Source organism: Schistocerca serialis, chromosome 2 (assembly GCF_023864345.2).
Source record: "Schistocerca serialis cubense isolate TAMUIC-IGC-003099 chromosome 2, iqSchSeri2.2, whole genome shotgun sequence".
In the NCBI taxonomy this organism is placed as follows: domain Eukaryota; kingdom Metazoa; phylum Arthropoda; class Insecta; order Orthoptera; family Acrididae; genus Schistocerca; species Schistocerca serialis.
In genome coordinates, this window is record NC_064639.1 from 547,774,565 (window position 1) to 547,793,399 (window position 18,835).

General features: G+C 40.3%; 1 protein-coding gene across 1 annotated transcript in view; it reads left to right on the forward strand.

Annotated features, from left to right (window-relative positions):
* The first annotated feature begins 11,523 nt into the window (after positions 1-11,523).
* Positions 11,524-18,835, forward strand: part of LOC126457533 (deubiquitinase DESI2) — a 124,010-nt gene continuing 116,698 nt past the window's right edge. Inside the window, exon 1 of the mRNA XM_050093889.1 lies at positions 11,524-11,649. The gene's annotated coding sequence lies outside the window, so the exon portion shown is untranslated. The remainder of the gene's footprint in view (positions 11,650-18,835) is intronic.

Genomic DNA, 18,835 nt, shown 5'->3' on the forward strand with positions numbered 1-18,835 from the left:
AGGTCGCCCCTAACGCCGTAATTACTGTTCTTAGCCAGGCTCTTCCCTGATCCACCAACTATAATTATCTGATCCTCTTTGCACAAATTCTCTATGTCCTCTGTCACCTGACTAAGGCTTCACAATGCCTGTGACCTGGTACCATGTCTCTAATTTGTTCTGTACCGTCTAGCCTACACCCCTCCCATGACTACTACATAGCAGAAAAACTCTTTTCTACCTACTGCCTTTCGGTACCGACCTACATTGAGTTTCTTTGCTAGAAATCTGTTGCACCTTAGTGTGACCTACAGCTGGATGAGGCTTTTCCCGTCCCACTTCAGCTAACAAGTCAAATTTATTCGATACTGTTAACTCAAATGTAGATGAAGTTGAAAAGCTGTTCTCCTTTCGCCCTTTGCTTGTTACAGTTACTCAGTTCCCAAGATCTTTTACCCCCTTCAACTTACCTAGTACAGATCTCACGAGATCTAATTCAACCTGAAGGGCACAGCTCTTTGCCGCCTGCTCAGCGATTCTCTGTCTTTTTTGCAAAGCCTACTGTTGCATGGGAGGGCCTCGTTGGGTTCCCTATTCAGTTCCCCACATTAGCTGGTTTTCTGCGAATGACCTCACCCTTAAAAATATCTGCATCTACATCTACATCCATACTCCGCAAGCCACCTGCCGGTGTGTGGTGGAGGGTGCTTTGAGTACCTCTATCGGTTCTCCCTTCTATTCCAGTCTCGTATTGTTCGTGGAAAGAAAGATTGTCGGTATGCCTCTGTGTGGGCTCTAATCTCTCTGATTTTATCCTCATGGTCTCTTCGCGAGATATACGTAGGAGGGAGCAACATACTGCTTGACTCCTCGGTGAAGGTATGTTCTCGAAACTTCATCAAAAGCCCGTACTGAGCTACTGAGAGTCTCTCCTGTAGAGTCTTCCACTGGAGTTTATCTATCATCTCCGTAACGCTTTCGCGATGACTAAATGATCCTGTAACGAAGCGCCCTGCTCTCCGTTGGATCTTCTCTATCTCTTCTATCAACCCTATCTGGTACGGATCCCACACCTGTGAGCAGTATTCAAGCAGTGGGCGAACAAGTGTACAGTAACCTACTTCCTTTGTTTTCGGATTGCATTTCCTTAGGATTCTTCCAATGAATCTCGGTCTGACATCTGCTTTACCGACGATTAATTTTATATGGTCATTACATTTTAAATCACTCCTAATGCCTACTCTCAGATAATTTATGGAATGAACTGCTTCCAATTGCTGACCTGCTATATTTTAGCTACATATTCAGTTCTGCACGTCTAGAGGTACTGCAACAATGGTAAGTGTAACACATGGTAGGAAATAACAAATATTGTGGAAACTCCAAAACTCTTAGGGGTCCGTATTGATGAAAATTTAAATTGGAAAAAACACATTTTGAAACTGTTACAACAACTTAGTCTAGCCACATTTGCGCTTCGAATCATTACAAATCATGGGGAGAGACAAACCAAAAAGTTGACAGTCGCCCCCGTGAAATTCCAACCTACACTCTACAAATACTACTCCGTCTTTCACTGTCCAACGGCAACATCCAAATTTATCACGCATTGCAACACTGTTTACACGCTTAAAAATAGAAGTAAATCACTTAACACATTTACACTACCGAATTTTCGTTACTTATGTGCAGCAAAAATTAAGCATGTAAACGCACACTTTGTCATAGTGTCATTACATACAAGTAGCATCCTAATGAAAGGATTACTTCCGAACACGGGTTGTTTGTCAACATTGCACTGGGCTAATACACTTGCCGACTACGCAGTTCGTGTTCAACTATGGGGTTTTTGCTCAACTTCGCCAAGATTTTGTAAGATTTCTGCCAACTGAGGACTGGATTCAAACTATTTAATAAAAATGCTTCAAATTATTTGATAGAATAATATGTGAAATGGGAAACATCTCACATAACAACATGCTATTTCATACCACTTTAATTTCCTGTTAGGAACGTGTTAAACGAAAGCACTGCGTTTTATTCTGAAAAATATGCCGCAGATTTTGGTGTCAAGTACAGAAGTAATATCGATCCAGTTGACCTAGTCAACGAAACAGCGGCTTTCAAATTCTAGCAGAAAGAACTGAAGAAGAGCTTTAACGCAGTTTCCCATTTGGATATCTTGATGTTTTCTTTTTTTCAAAGTATGCTTATTCAAGCGCCGAAATAGATTTGACAATATTTATAACAATGCCAGTGACTGCAGCATTTTGTCAATGCAATGTCTGCAAATTAAAGATGGCAAAAAACTACTTAATGTCGAGTGTAGGTGAAGCAGTCTGTCAAATTCAGGTATCTTGTCGATAGAATACAGCACAGCTGCGAAATTTGACTTCAGTGGCATAAGCAAAGAGTTTGCTTCGCTCAAAGCAAGGAAACGAAAACTAAAACTGTAATAAAAACATAATTTTCGGAAAGAAATTATGTTCTCAACACTTACTTACAGCCCTTTTACATTTATCTCCAGTCAATAATTTAAGCTTATTAATGATTTGTGAAAAACAAATAAAACTCTGTTATTTATTGTACATCATACAAAGAGTGTGCATTCGGTGACAAAAAATAAGACAATAATTTTGCTTTACTTTCAATTTTTTAGGAAGTTTCCGCAGTTTGTGATTTATTTACAACAATCATGCATTTTATTAGTTGTCTGCAATATTTTTCGTATGTTGGCGTTGACGGGGTCTTCATCCACATGCTAGTCTATCCCATATAAACATCTTGATCTCTGCGTAACTACCGCAACCTACATCCGTTTAAACCTGCTTGCTGTACTCGAGTCTTGGTCTTCCTCTAAAGTTATTACCCCTCAGTGCTTACTTCCGTCACCAAATGATAATTCCTTGACGCCTCAGGATGTGTTCTGCCGATCGATCCTTTTTTTTAGTCCAGTTGTGCCTAAACTTCTTTTTTCATTTAGATTTGTTATTCCATCTATCCACCTAATCTTCAGCATTTTCCTCTAACGCCACATTTCGAAAACTTCTATTCTCTTCTTGTCTGAACTGCTTATCATCCACGTTTCACTCCCGTACAAGGCTACACTCCAGACATATATCTTCAGAAAAGACTTCCTAACACTCATATTTATTCAGGACAGTTTTTCATGCTATTGTCAGTCTGTATTTTATTTAGTCGTTACTTTGGCCATCATCAGTTATATTACTGCCCAAAGAACAAGACTCATGCGCTACTTTTAGTGTCTCATTTCATAATATAATTCCCTCAGCACCGCCTGATGTACTTCGACGACATCCCATTACCGCTGTTAATTTCTATTGATGTTCATCTTCTCTTTTCAGAACACTATTGAGTCCGCTAAACCTCACTTTCAAGTCCTTAGCTGTCTCTGACAGAAGTACAATATCAGCAGCAAACCACAAATTCTTATGTTTTCCTCCTGTGCTTTAATTCCATTCCAAAATTTCCCTTTGTTTCCTTCACAGCTTGCTCAACGTAGACTGAATAACATCAAGGATGGGCTATACCTCTGTCCCATTTCCTTCTCAACTAGTGCTTCCCTTGCATTCCCTTCGAGTCTTACAACTGCTGCCTGGTTTCCGTATAAACCTTTAAAATTTCAAGAAGTTAATCCAGTCAACAATGTTAAAAAGTTTCTGTAAATCTACCAATGCTACAAATATAGGTTTCCCTTTCTTCAACCTATCTCCTAAGGTAAGTCGTAGGGTATGCATGGCGCGTTTATAGATTTTTTTGGAACCCAAGCTGGTCTTCCCCAAGGTCAGCCTCTACCAGTTTTTCCATTCTTATTTAAATAATTCGTGCCAATATTATGCAACCACGACTTACGGTTTGGTAGTACTTATACCTGTCAACACCTGCTTTCTGTGGAATTGGGATTATTGTAATCTTTCTGAAGTCTGAGGCTAATTCGCTTGTGTCATATGCTGCACACCAGACAAAATAACTTTGTCATGGCTGGCTCTCTCAAGAACCTCGGTAATTCTGAGGGAGTGTCGTCTACTCCAGTGGCCTTGCTTGAGCTTAAGTCTTTCAGTGCTCACTCAAATTATTCAAGCATTATATTTCCTATCTCGTGAATTTTATCAACAATGGATGCTGCTGAACTCCGTGACTGTTCCTTTATAGAAAAATTTCCGCTACCATTCACAATAAAAGATTATTTATTCATCACACGATCGGTTTCGGACTTGTACCCATCCTCAGGTGTTTATACATTCATGTACATATTTATATTACTGGAAATCATTGTTTAAATATAAAGAAAATTATTTGCTGGTATTTAAACAGTGATCTCCAGCAATATTAACATGTACATGAATGTTTAAACACCTGAGGATGGGCACAAGCCCGAAACCGGTCGTGTGACGAATACATAATCTTTTATTGTGAGTGGTAGCACATATTTTTCTACACCCTATTTCCTATCTCATCTTCATCTACTTCCTCCTCCCTTTCTGTAATATTGTCTTCAAGCTCGTTTTCCTTGTATAAGTCCTGTATATATTCCTACCATCTTTCAGCTATCCCTTCTTTGCATAGCACTGGCTTGTTTTCTAAGGTCTTGGTATTCATACAGCTGCTTCTCTTTTCTCCAAAGGTCTCTAATGTTTCTACAAGCAGCATCCTCAACTCATCTGGTTACGTATGTTTCTACAGCCTTGCATTTGTCCTCTACCCCTGACTGCTTAATCATTTTGCACTTTGTGTGAATCTCATTATTTAGACGTCTGTATTCCCTCTCGCTTGCTTCATCGGTAGCATTTCCATAGTTTCTCCTTTCGTCAACCACATTCAATAATTCCTTAATATTCCAAAGATTTCTACTACACCTTCTTTTTATCTATTTCACCTTCTGCTGCCTTCGCTGTTTCATCTTTCAAAGCTACCTGTTCGTTTTGTATTGTATTCCTGTTCCCAGTTTCTGTCCAGCGTTGCATAATGATCCCTCTGAAACTCTCAACATTCTCTGGTTCCTTCAAATTATCCAGGTTGCATTTCCTTAATTTCTTGCTTTTTTGTTGTTTCTTCAGTTTTAATCTACAGTTAATAACCAATAAATTGTGGTCAGAGTCCACATCTGCTTCGGTAAATATATTACAGTTTAAAATTTGTTTCCGAAATCTCTGTCTAACGATTATATAATCGATTTGGAACCTTCCAGCGTCCCTAGGTGTCTTCCATGCATACAGCCTTCTTACAAGATTCTTAAACGAAGTATTGAGGATGATTCATTTATGCTCTGTGTAAAATTCTGCCGGAGGATTCGTTTTATTCTTTTTCCCCGTTCCATTTTCTCCTGCTATTTTTCCATCTCTTCCCTTTCCTACAACCGTATTCCAGTACCCCGCCATAACTAAATTTTCGACTCCCTTATCTATCTGAATAATTTCTTTTATCTCATCATACATTTCTTCAATCTCTTCGTCATCTGCGGAGCTAGTTGGCATGGAAACTTGTACTACTGAGGTAGCTGTTGCCATTGTGTCTATCTTAACTACAGTAATGCAATCACTATGATGTTCATTGTAGCATACCAGCATTTGTATTTTCTTATTCATTATTAAACCTTTCCTGCATTACTCCTATCTGATTTTGTGTTGCTACCCTTGTTCAGCCCTGACAAAAAGTCATGTTCTTCCTGCTACTGTACTACACTAATTCCCACTACATCTAACTTCAGTCTATCCATTTCCATTCTTTAATTCTCTAAGAATTAAGAGATTTATCGTATCACTCTCAGACCCATAGAATGCCAGTTTTGTTTTACCTGATGACGACGTTCTCCTGAGTAGTCCCCGTCCTGAGGTCTAAATGAGGGAACAACTTTACCTCTAGGATATTTTACCAATAGGATGACATCATTATTTAATCACACAGTACAGCAGCATGCCCTTGGGAGAAAAAAAGTGATGGTTGTAATTTCCCCTTGTTTTCAGCTGTTTGCAGTGGCAGCACAGAAAGGCGATGTTGGCTAATGTTACAACGCCATATCAGTCGATCATGAAGACTGTTGCTCCTGCAAGTACTTAAAAGGTTGCTGCCCCTCTTCAGGAACCACGTGTTAGTCTGACCTCTTCACGACACACCACCGTTGTGATTGCACCTACGGTATATCAGCCTGTATTGTTTCATCCACATAGCCATTTATGTAATACTTTGGAATAACGCTTCGTTTTTATTAATCCTACCTTACCTTAAAATTACAAAATTTTCTAAGTCCATGTAGGAAAAATTTAAATGAGGCAACTTTTTATGTGTGCGTGGGGGAGGGGGGGGGGGCAGCCTTGCCATTTCTGCTTAGGGTGCAGTAGAGTATCTCGGTACTGCTCTGCGCCCGATAACAGTGCTCGTATAGTATTGCGTACATACAGAAAAAAAATTGATGCGGTGTACCTGTTGATCCCCGAACCTTAATGGGTGTTCCATTTCTTAATCGCATTACATTTTAAAAAGAATGTATGAAAAGGCACACCTTTCTCATGTTCTGTTGTTAGATGCAATAGAAAGCGCCACGTTGTAGAGATATCTAGCGAGACGATGACGTCCTTTTGGCTATATTTTAAAAGCATTTATCATACGAAATGCATAGTCGCGCCCTGTCCCATTCAATATTTACAGCATGTTTACACGTTACAGAGAGGAAGGGCTAGACACGCGCTGTTTTAACAGATGACGGCGCGTGAGGCGCGAGTTGTGACAAAGGCGAGTAGGTAGTGCTTTCTGCTAGCGGCAGATGATGCTTAGACTATGCAACTTGTAGAACGAAAGGACACGAAGTAACCCGATCAACAGGGGAATGGCAAGTAGTCTAGAGTGTCACTACCGGTCGAATACAATCAATGCACTTGGCTATTGCAGGACACTTATAGCGTAATCTAGCGCCGTGGCGTGGAGTCAGCGGACGAGAATTTATTTCTCGGTCACAAAATGCATAAAATCCAAACTATTATGTTTATAAGTTAAGCAAGAAGACCAAATGAAAGAGACAAAAGAGAAGAGTGAGTGCGTCCAAGCGCCCTCTCGGTAAACAAAATAGAATTAAGATATTGCAGATGTAAGATCTGGAAATACTGGAAATACCTATGACTTAAGAAATTAATGATTTCTAAATGCCCTAAACGATGTTAAAGTGCCAAGTGTCGACAGATAGCGCTTTCACAGCACAATGGAAGTGCTATTATTGAATTTTTATTAATAGAACATGTTTTGAATTAATAGCTGGAATGTTCATTCTGACTATTAATACCCTATTTTAATGTTAAATAAACTATAAATCGGTAAGTGCAGCGGCAGTATGAGGCAGCAGCTTACAGTAGCTGTCTATAGTCATGTTAATTTCTTTATGTTTAATAACAGTTAATAAGAAATAACGGTAGCCTATCTCACCGATTAAAAACTAAGGGTCCCAGCTAAAATCTAAGGAGACTGCGGGAAATCTGGTCAAATTCTGGTCCTAATTCATATGCAGTATGTGTAGTTGCAATTAGAAAAAAAAAAAAAATTGAAAATTTTGCAACGATAAATCTCATTTTATTTAAGTCCTATGTTGACACCGACCAATTCACTTTGAGATTTGGCCGAGACAGACGTATGGTCATACCAGCGGCGTGCCAGTCGCGGGTTCAGGTGACTGAAACTTTCTAGGCGACAGTTCCACGTAGGAGTTCTTAAAATTAGTCTTGAACATTAATGGTGAGCCGATACACGTTTGGACTTGCAACATTAACTTTTGAGCATAAGCACTGGACTTGTAACAGTTTTCGATAGCTAGCTTCACGAGCTGTAATACTGTGTGCCACAACTAGCACTTTCATAATTGCGAGGGATTCTACCTGTAATTGTGTTGCTTTCACGGTCTTAAAGCTTCAATAAATATTTTTAGTGCTTACGGTGTTACATAACCTCCAGAGGAGTGATGTTTATCGCTGGATGTTCTTACTGACGAATGATACTCGCAAATGGGAACCCTAAAACAAATTATAATAGAAGAGGGATTTGTTATTTTATTTTCACGTGATGAGGGATGGCATATGTCTTAAAAATGGGACGGCGATCGCAGTTACTTCGTGAGAGGAAGTATCTACGTGGACACGAATATATGAGCTTCTCTCATCGCCGGACTTCTGTGGACAAGCGCGTAGACCTCTGACAATAACTGTGTTTGGACCCGAATTAAATAATCATAAAATGTTATTCTTATTTCATCGTTCATTGGATAAAACTGTATGTTGCGGTATCGTGTTGGGCAATCTGATTTGACATTTTATGTTATCTAAATGATATTCTATAAGTTTGTGGCCAATATATGAATTATTTACACAAAAGGTGTCCACATAATTATTCAAGAAAAGTAGATGCAGCAGTATTCCACTTCCCTCCAGCAAGAAGCAAGTAAGGAAGAAACGAATTTTGTTATCGCCGGATCCAAGGCAACTATTGAACAAAAGTAAGAGGTTAAGAAAAACCATATTAAATCTTCATTAATTAATTCGCGTCTGCTTCACGGAAACACTACACGATAAAATTTAACTAGATAGTGTTTGAAACAGTTTTTATTTTTCACCACTCACCACAATCCTGCTTGCAATTAGCAGTTATTGAGAAGTTAACAACAGTTAACTGCCCTGAAGAGAACCGCAGCAAGACGGTCGAAACGTCGGTAATATAGTTTCCTTATTGTCTCATAATGACGCGGAATAATACCCAAAATTATTTGATTAGAAATGACACTGGCCTTGGAAGCACACGAACTTATATCAGTTAACAAATCTATTTACTGGGTAATGCGACAGGTGTGTGACCATCCACTAGAAACCAACGTAGCCAACGAACATTAAATCTAACTAAACAGGAATCCACTGGATGCCTATGTGCACAGGCCGCTGAATATTCAAATGATAGAAGGACCAGTCAGTCGCAAAAATCTAATTTATTGCAGATCAAGATTTCGACTATAAAGTAGTCATCGTCGGTGCATTACCAGAAGAGTCATACAGGTACCACGGCAGAAACACCATGTAAACGCTAGTGTTATTTGTCACAAGTTTATGTTCTGACATGTTGGAACATGTATGACTTCCGGTTATTCAGTGACGGTAACTATGTTATAGTCAAAATCCAGATCTGTAATAAAGTACGGATTTTTGCGGCTGACTGCCGTCCTTCTTTAAATTTGGAACATTAAATCGGTCACGCACTTCATCCCACTGACATTCTAGGATACCAATAGTATTAAAGAGGGACAAGTACATTGCAATCTAAATAAAGCTTTTTAATTTAGAAATGCCGTGATTCGTGTAATAAGTATTTTTTCTGCGTGTGATACCGCCATATTACATGAAAGAAAATCATCCTTTGTTACTTTCATTTTTAAACCATTTAAAAAGCTCCCTGATGACACTCTTGAGACTTATAAGCTGTGCATTCTATATAACTGCCACAGTTGTTGGCACCTTTTAAATGAAGGTATCCCTATTTCTTTTGAAGCCATCCCAGTGTCCCAGTTCATCTTGAGCAACGAGAGTAGTCGTTATTTCTTTAAAAAGATCTCCATAGAAACCACTCATACAAGTTCTTTCGTGTACCAGAGCAGGACAAACACTCGTCGAAGAATGGCTCAGTCCCAGCCGAGGGCCGCGCGTGGTAGCCGGGCGATCTGTGGCGTCTAGTCACAATCCGCGCGGCTCCCCCCGTCGGAAGTTCGAGTCTTCCCTCGGGCATGGGTGTGTGTGTTGTCCTTAGGGTAAATTAGTTTAAGTTAGATTAAGTAGTGCGTAAGCTTAGGGACCGATGACCTCAGCAGTTTGATCCCATAAGACCTTACCACAACTTTTCAAATTTTCCCAGCCGAGGAATGTTTCCAGGATGAAACGTTCTCTTTGCGTGCTTGAAATGAACTTTCTTTACAAGTGAAAACTATGTGTCAAACAGGAACTCTAACTCAGAGCTGTGACTTTTGCCGGTAAATCTCTACCATCGGAGCACATCTCACATTTCTATTTACCTCCCTGCGAATTTTTGTGATGAAAGAGAAAAATACTAACTCACAGATTGCGTCTCAACGTAACGAGAATACTTGGACAACGCGAGTGTGTTCACAGAGCTCAGCCAGGTCACTCCACTTCTTGAGTAGAACAATGTTTCTAATCTTGTAGAGTGTCCGCTCCGATAGCTGAATGGACGCCTGCACGGTACCTCAGCGTGTTCGGTCAGAGAGCCGGTTGGCCTCTGTAGTAAAACACTTAGCGGAAGGATCAACAAACGAACTTGAACGGATGTCATGTGGTGTCCGCAACGACCAAACAAAACGATCAACAACGAACAAAATGCAAAAAAAAAGAAAGAAAAATTATCATAAAACACATTTCCAGACTATTTCGCCGGCACGGTAGCTCAGCGTGTTCGGTTAGAGAGCTGGCTGATCTTCGTAATAAAAAAAACTGAGTGAAGGTATCAATGTCCGCTGCAACCAAATACAACGCACAGTAATGAACAAAGTGAAAAAAAAAGAGCAATGGATAGCGCCGCCAGATCATAACGGAGTGTGTGGTAGGGTGGTGGTTCGTGTTGCTGGCACGGTAGCTCAGCGTGTTCGGTCAGAGGGTTAGCTGCCCTCTGTAATAAAAAATAAATAAAAAATAAAAAAAACTGAGTTAATGGATCAACGACGAACTGAAACGGGTGTCTTGCGACGTCCGCCCCGAGCAGATGAAAAGAACAAAATGATATTAAAAAAAAAAATTTGGTCAGCGTGACGGACTGCCGTCCTAAGGGGCCCGGTTCGATTCCCGCCTGGGTCGGGGATTTTCTCCGCTCAGGGACTGGGTGTTGTGTTGTCTTCATCATCATTTCATCCTCATCCGGCGCGCAGGTCGCCCAATGTGGCATCGAATGTAATAAGACCTGCACCAAGGCGGCCGGACCTGCCCCGTAACGGGCCTCCTGGACAATGACGCCAAACGCTCATTTCATTTCCATCTTATAGAGTAATTACCATTTCAAATGTTAAACGTACTCAGCTTTTGCCAAAAAAAAAGAAAATCTGTCAACGTCAGGAGCTATAGAGAGAAATTAAAAACGAAGCTGATAAGAGTTCCAAATCCTACGGTCGGAATTGACGCTTAGAATTCTCGTCTCGCAGCGAAGGTATTGTTGCGCACTGGCTAGTGACTTCGTAGTTATGGCAATGATTCTGATGGCGAAGAAAGCACAATCACATATTCTGAATTTTTCTGTCTGGTACTAGGGAATACTACATTTCAATTCAATTTTTTTGTCCCTTTTATTGGCCCAACGCTTTCGAATGAGCCGCTTGATACAGCACGACATCTGCGTTTCTCGAGCTGGACAGCGAATGTGGTTACCCAACGCACGCTGGTATGATACGTTACTGATTCGGCTGGAGAAGGAAAAAAAAAGAGAGAGTGCTCTAACAGATATGCCCGTCTCGTATTTATCTGTTGTCGCTTATCGCCGCGGCGGCTAGTCAACCTACTTGAGCTAATCTGCACACTCAGGAAAGAGTTCTGCTTACTGGTTTCGTCTCGGACATTCACTCGTCCATTCATTCGTGCTCCATAGATTCCACCAAGAAGGACCGTCATGGGTGTTCAACGAGTCAAGGTACACATTAACAAAAGGCGAGCAGAGCATAGAAACTAATTGTACTCTGTATTAACTATTGCTATACTGCTTACTGCTTTTTATGTGGTCGATAGCTAAATTTAACCTAGAATATTAGAAAAGAAGCGGTAGCTTTCAAAGTAGCAGTGCTGCTTATTCAGTTGCATTAAATAGCTGCTTTTTATCCGTTGCTTGTCATGAAGGTTTACAATGGGCACTTGTATTTGCCCTGAAAGCAGGGTGGCAGTAGTATCCGGTTGTCGCGCTGCCACCTAGTTGCCATGCAAAAACAGAATATTGATTATAAAATACATCCTCATCTTCCCGATGACCTGCATTGAAACAAAGTACCGCGAACTCTAACGTATCGACGAGATGAATTCATCACACCTTTGAATTCATACTTGCGCCTCATATTCAGGAAACTGGAATCTGTTTTGTGATTTCTGAAGTTAGGCAAAACACGTATAAGTATTGGTGTGCGCAGAAGCGCAAAGCTAGAACTAACAAATGGTAGCAGACAGTTGCAATAGTAGCTAGTAGAAATCGCATATTTGTAACGTGTATAGCCATTTTAATTTACACGGAATCAATTAATCGCACATGCACAGTTATCAAGACATGATGTGAAAGCACATCTGCACTGACACATGCCTAATTACGGCCTCATGTACGCAAGTGGTAGCTCGTAAGTTAGCGTTATTAATGCAACTGATGATTAATTAATTGACCAATAGCAAAATTGTCTTTTATTCAAATTTATTACAACCTGTAATAAATATGATGGAGTGAGTGGAATGTGACTCAAGGAGGTACACAAGTTGAGGTAGACGTATATGTTGGTACAGTTGTATTGGACTCGACATTCATAATTTTGTATTTTTCGTGAGACTTAGATTTTTGGTGCTCATTGGAATATTGTGTATTGTACGCTCATATGCACAGCTCGGAGAGTGTCCAGCGTCACAAGACGCATCTTTCGAGGTATATTACTCACGTCTTCTGTGTGTTGAATTTAAACGGTGTCCCAAAAAGATATATTTGTGAACCACGCGAGAGGATTCGAATGCTGCGAGGTATATAAAAGTGTAAAAATGGTGCGCGGGGTCAGTCTGTCATTCTTGGCCGCAGTCCGTCATTCTGTCATATTGCAGAAGAGCTGCTTGCTGCAGTCAGCCTGTGAGACGTGTAACTCCGCCTTATGAGACCGCACATTTTCAACTGATAAGACTGTATCGGGATTTACCGGACTCTCAAGTAAGTTAGGTGACAGATTATATTTGAGAAGGTTTTCAACTTAAGCCTCATTTAGGCCCAGTTCTGTTGAGTGAAATATTCTCGAAGGAAGGAAGAAGGAAGATTAGTGTTTAGTGTTCCGTCGACATCTAGATCATTAGAGAGGGAGCACGAGCTCTGATGAAGGAAGGATGGAGAAAGGAAAACGGCTGTGCCCTTCCATAAGAACCATCCCGGCATTTTCCTTAAGCGATTAAGGGAAAACGCGGCAAACCTACATCAGTACGAGTATTTGAACCGTGGTCTTCCTGAACGCGTCGGGTGTTTCGATCACTTTGAATTTACTACAGGTATTGGTTTTGGTGATAGGAAATTTTGCGTCTGTTTTTGGGCTCTGGCCTTGGACCACTCACTGTTAGGCAGTTTTATAGACTGTCAAACTTTGAATATTTTCGATACTCTGCAACTTGAACTTTTATTTCATTTTGTTCTGCGGCTGCAGGACTTGATCTTAATTACAAACATTTCACTACGTTTGTTTTTGCTAAACCAAGGTGCGACGGGACGTGCCCACAGTTTGTTGAACTCAAGGTGATTGTTACTTACGTAATATAATAAAAGTTGGTAACTCTTGCATTGCTGACGTGAGATTAAAAATAATCACAATATAAAATTACAAGAGAAAGCCCTCTCAGAGTGAAACCTAATAAAAGAAATTGCACAACTATTGGAGTAGGTAAGCTAGACGTGCACTAGATACATCACAAATGACGCGATCCGCGAGTAGTAAAGTAGTAGCTGGCTGTCGCAAGTATCCCCATTTTTCTTTCTTTTTAAACAGAGCTTCTGATGATGACACACAAAGAAGCAGAATATGATGTCGATACTGTGGTCTGAAGCTGGGGAATACATTAAATGAATTTCTATATTACGTTTCAGATCGCTCTTATACAAGGAGCTGAAATATCTCTGAGGCTAAATTGGTTAAATAATACTCGCAGGACTGAGGGAAAACTAAAATCATTTTTGGCGGGAATAAATAGCTTTTCCCACAGTTTGTGAAGCGTAAGAGTCAACCGGCTACTGCATACCTTTGGTGGGTCTCTGGAACTTTCACCGAGTCAGTTGAGGGCTATACCTCAAAGATTGATAGGATTATTTGTGAAAGACTGTAGTTCCCATTTATAATACGCTTTGATCTATTCTTCTATAAGTAAGTACCAGATAAACCGCGCATAGGAAGCATCATCATAGCCCTGGATGAATAAAAAAATCGTATTATTAAAGCTACCAGAATGTAACCGAGGGAGTAACGCATAAGTCTTCTAGGAAGATGTTGAACTGACTGGTTACGTCTATAATGATGTTACATTTGATTGTGCTGTAGTATTTCACGCATGTGTTACACCACTCATCGCTACCTCAAATTCGGTTCTAAACTGAGTGCAAAGTACGATAATCTGATTTAAATTAGTTGCCATCTGGCGTTCAAAGTCCAAAGTTGTTAGGTTGTTGCGAGATGTAATTGTTACAGCCAACCGCCACAGCGGGTCCACACTCTGCGGCGACAGAAAATTCACTTAAAGTCTCTACCTACTAGGAAAAATATCGCTTAAAATATCTGTAATTCACGTACGGTACGGAGTTCTACAGCGTTCGAAAGTGTGTCAAAAGCAAAAGTGAAGTTGGTGGCGCAAGTCCGCGGAAGGGCTACTGGCCTGACTGTACAGTCTTTCCTTTCTGCCGCGTTAGGAGGGGAGGGTGGCGGGCGCATCGCCCTAGTCGCCTGGAGTGGACCTGGGGCTTCCTAGACGGACTGGAACGAGGAAAAATCTCCGCCCCTCTCCGAGTTTGAACCGGAGACCTCCAGAGCCTGCTTTAGCGCTCTAGCCGCCATTCTCAGTTCTGAGTAGAGAAAGTCTTATAAAGTTTTTGAAACGGAGTAAATTTCCCACCTGGGGAATAGCTTCAAATGTCAAATCTCAACAACTATTTAATCCTAGAAATACTTTCCTTTCGTTGATAGTCAGTATACTTCCTCTCGGCAACTGATCTTGCTAAAGTCCCATATCATATTGCGTTTGCCGGCCGGAGTGGCCGAGCGGTTCTAGGCGCTACAGTCTGGAGCCGCATGACCGTTACGGTCGCAGGTTCGAATCCTGCCTCGGACATGGATGTGTGTGATGTCCTTAGGTTAGTTAGGTTTAAGTAGTTCTAAGTTCTAGGGGAGTGATGACCTCAGATGTTAAGTCCCATAGTGCTCAGAGCCATATTGCGTTTGCTGCAAAGAAGCATTGGAAAACAGTGAGTTTTCTGTTGTTGTTTTTTTTATTTTGTCAGTATTTAACATGTAACAAGCACAAAGTTTAAAGTTTAATGATCCCACAAATCACGAAAACACTCTGAAATTCATACGAGGTCACACTAAGAATGTCATATATCTGTTCGTAATTTTATTTGGGGCCAAAGTTAGGTTTTTACTTAAAGTTGGAGATATTTTCGCGTGCGGATTAGTTTCCTACTTTAGCATTAGCAGATTCAATATTTAACACAGCGGAAACGGCAACATAATTGTTGTAAACCAATGACAAAGGCAGGTTTCCATTAGTGTAGTGATGGCGGGTACAGTCCTGCGCACTATAGCCGTTAAATGGCAACTTGTTTAAATCCGTCTATAAATACAAACACTTCGAGCTCCTATTACAAATTCCATAAATCCAAATTGCGATAAATCACAAGGATGTGGAACGTGCCAGGTTTTCAAGCAGGGAGATACAGTACACTTAATAAAACGTATGTACAATGACAAAAATGTAGTATAAATTGGAGAATAAGTTTAAAGGTTGAGATGAAGTTAGCAAGACACAGTTCACGTAACACATAATTACAGAAAACAAATTTAAATACAGTGAAAAGATTTGTACGCTGTCCATCTTCCACATTTATGGCTAACGCGTAACAAATATAGAGTCTCAAAACATAAAATACAAATAATACAAATCTGACCCAGCAGTCTTGTGGTGGGAACCAAGTAGAAGAAACAGTAGGCACTCGATTCGATGCAAAGATGTAAAATAATCTGGTCATTGTAGCAACTGTATTGTAACTAACGCGGAACAAGGTTCGAACACAGGTGCAACTAGAAACACCGAATACACAATCTCAGATACGGGAATTCTGCGTGTTGTCACAGGGCATTACTACCATTGAACTACTTGGTTACAGCTGTAGTAATTACCCGAGTCACAATGAATTTCTACATCTCGTTAACTGAGAAAACACGGGAGAGTGGAAATGTTATTTTATATATACGAAATAAAACAGTGTTGTTATGCTCCAATACAGCTGCAGATTTCTTTAGCTGTTATTTATAAAATAATATTATTTTATGTGTTTGTTCGAGTGCTACGGAAATTACGCAAGAGTTACGTTCTTCCCTCCCATTTGTATTTTTCAGAACTGATGTCCAGTATATGTACATAATATACCAGTAAACACTCGCTGGAAGTTATGCTGTAGATCTTTTTCGATATTACTTTGCTAACCCTCAATTTAATGACGATCATTCTCACCACCCATTAGTTGTTTTTGGAGTGCACTTGCTGTTGATAACCAGTAGTTTCGCAAGTAGCGCTAGAAAACGTTATCTACCATATAAAATGTTTTTTTAATTGCATTTATATTTTTGTCTTTCAATTTAATCAAACATATAGCATGCAGTCCTTTTTTTTTTGGGGGGGGGGGGGGGGGGGGCGTTGTCAACAGCGAATGTAGACCTCGGGTACACTACCTCAAACTTCATTTCGTATTCACATTAGTCGGCTTCGGCAGCTCACAAAGGCTTTACGACTCCACATCCGAGCGACATATCGCAGCGATCTTGGCAGCGATATCGCTTGCAGTCAATCGCTCGCTTCCTTTCCGCCACGTAACGAGCGATTTACCATACTGTTTGGACCAGTGTTTCGAACTTTGCTGTTTTGTGAACAATTGGTATTGAGAATAAACTACGTTTAGTAGCGGTGGTAATTTATACGTTGACAAAAACACGTAAAAATACCAAACGGAAATTGAAAACTTGTTTTGGGGCGTTTTTGAAAATATAGGCTATCCACTAAGGAAGTGTTCAGATTCAAATTATTTTCAAGCAATTCCTTATTAGCTTGGTCCATTTCTTCTGTCGCAGTTTTGCTTTGTTCCAGTGGCTCTTATCGTGTTGCTGCACGAAATTATGTCTCCTTGAACATGCATACATTTTGGTGATTTGATTAATGCTTTGCTTGGAATTGTGCCATACAACTCGTGACGTAATTTAATCCTGTCCCAACCACGTCCATTTATCGTTACTTTCTATGATGTTCTGATACTATTTGTGACTCAGGCAAAAAAGACCTTTAAATATACTTATGCAGATATGGTGGCTGGCGGGGGGAGGGGCGTGTCTCGTTAACTTAGTTGAGCTGTATACATCTTTCCAGTCAGTATTTCCCAAATACATTATAAAGTCCTCTGTTCTTTTTTTAAGCATTAGTCTTACTGTTCAAGTATTTACACATGGCTGTGCACTCTCTATATGTCTACAAAAATGTTATCAATAGGAGCACTGCTGCCAATAACTCTTGTTGTTAACTGTGTAAGAGTTAGATTAAATGAAATGACAAATAATGTAGACATAGCTCTAGAATAGGTGTTTCATAAAAACATTAAATTAAAATCTCCATTTAGTATCACCTTATTCTCTTTAGAAGTTAAAAAGGTTTAATAATGCATTAAGTTGTTTATGAATACTCAAAATCACCAGCTGGAACCCAGTATGTTGTGACTGTTACTATGAACTTCACTTTAATTTCTACTACATCACAGGCTTCAAAATGCTGGCCACAGCTAAAGTTAAGAGTATCAGTATTTTTAGATCTGAACTCTCTTTTAATACAAATGTCAACTCCACTTTCAAATTCAAATTTCAGAGTCGCTCATGCTCCTTGTCTAACTCCATAAATTCAAACGTAAAAGTCCTTACTCCACCGTGCCATAACGAAAGAAACTAAACATGTCTGCATCTCGTGGTCGTGCGGTAGCGTTCTCGCTTCCCACGCCCGGGTTCCCGGGTTCGATTCCCGGCGGGGTCAGGGATTTTCTCTGCCTCGTGATGACTGGGTGTTCTGTGCTGTCCTTAGGTTAGTTAGGTTTAAATAGTTCTAAGTTCTAGGGGACTGATGACCATAGATGTTAAGTCCCATAGTGCTGAGAGCCATTTGAACCATTTTTGAAACTAAACATAATCACGCTTGTTGACTAGACCTGAACAATCGACTCCGTCAAAACTAGCCGTATTGTTACACAGAGCGACTGGTCGCTTGCAATTCATAAGACTGCTCGAGAATTACGAGGGATCAGCGATTCATCGCTGCGATTTGTGCGTACATGTGAGAATCTCGCGCAATCCGTCAAGATTTAAAGAAGGCGGAAGGGTCGAGAGGGAGACCAATACCCCTCACACCACTAGGCGCGGATTGGGGGGGGGGAGCGAACGTGTTTCATTGGAGGGCATTATGACAACCCAAAAAGCAAAATCACTTTAATAGCGACTGATGTAAAAAATTACATTTGTTTTAAAACATTTTATACAAGAGTGTTGGAACTATAATAGTGGCAACTATTTATTTACAGCTCGTACAAAATAGATACGTGTTTCAAAGTTTTACTGACCTTCAAAGTAGTCACCAGCATTGTGTATAACCCGTTGCTAGCGACGTGGAAGTCGTAGGATACTCTTAGCAGTGCCGGTTGTGTTGACAGTTCGAGCGGCGCGGTCTATTGCCCGACGAATTTGTAGCAGTTGTGAAGCGAATGCCGTTAAGTGTTTCCTTCTTCAGTTTAGATGTTTAAATGTGTGTGAAATCTTATGGAACTTAACTGCTAAGGTCATCAGTCCCTAAGCTTACACACT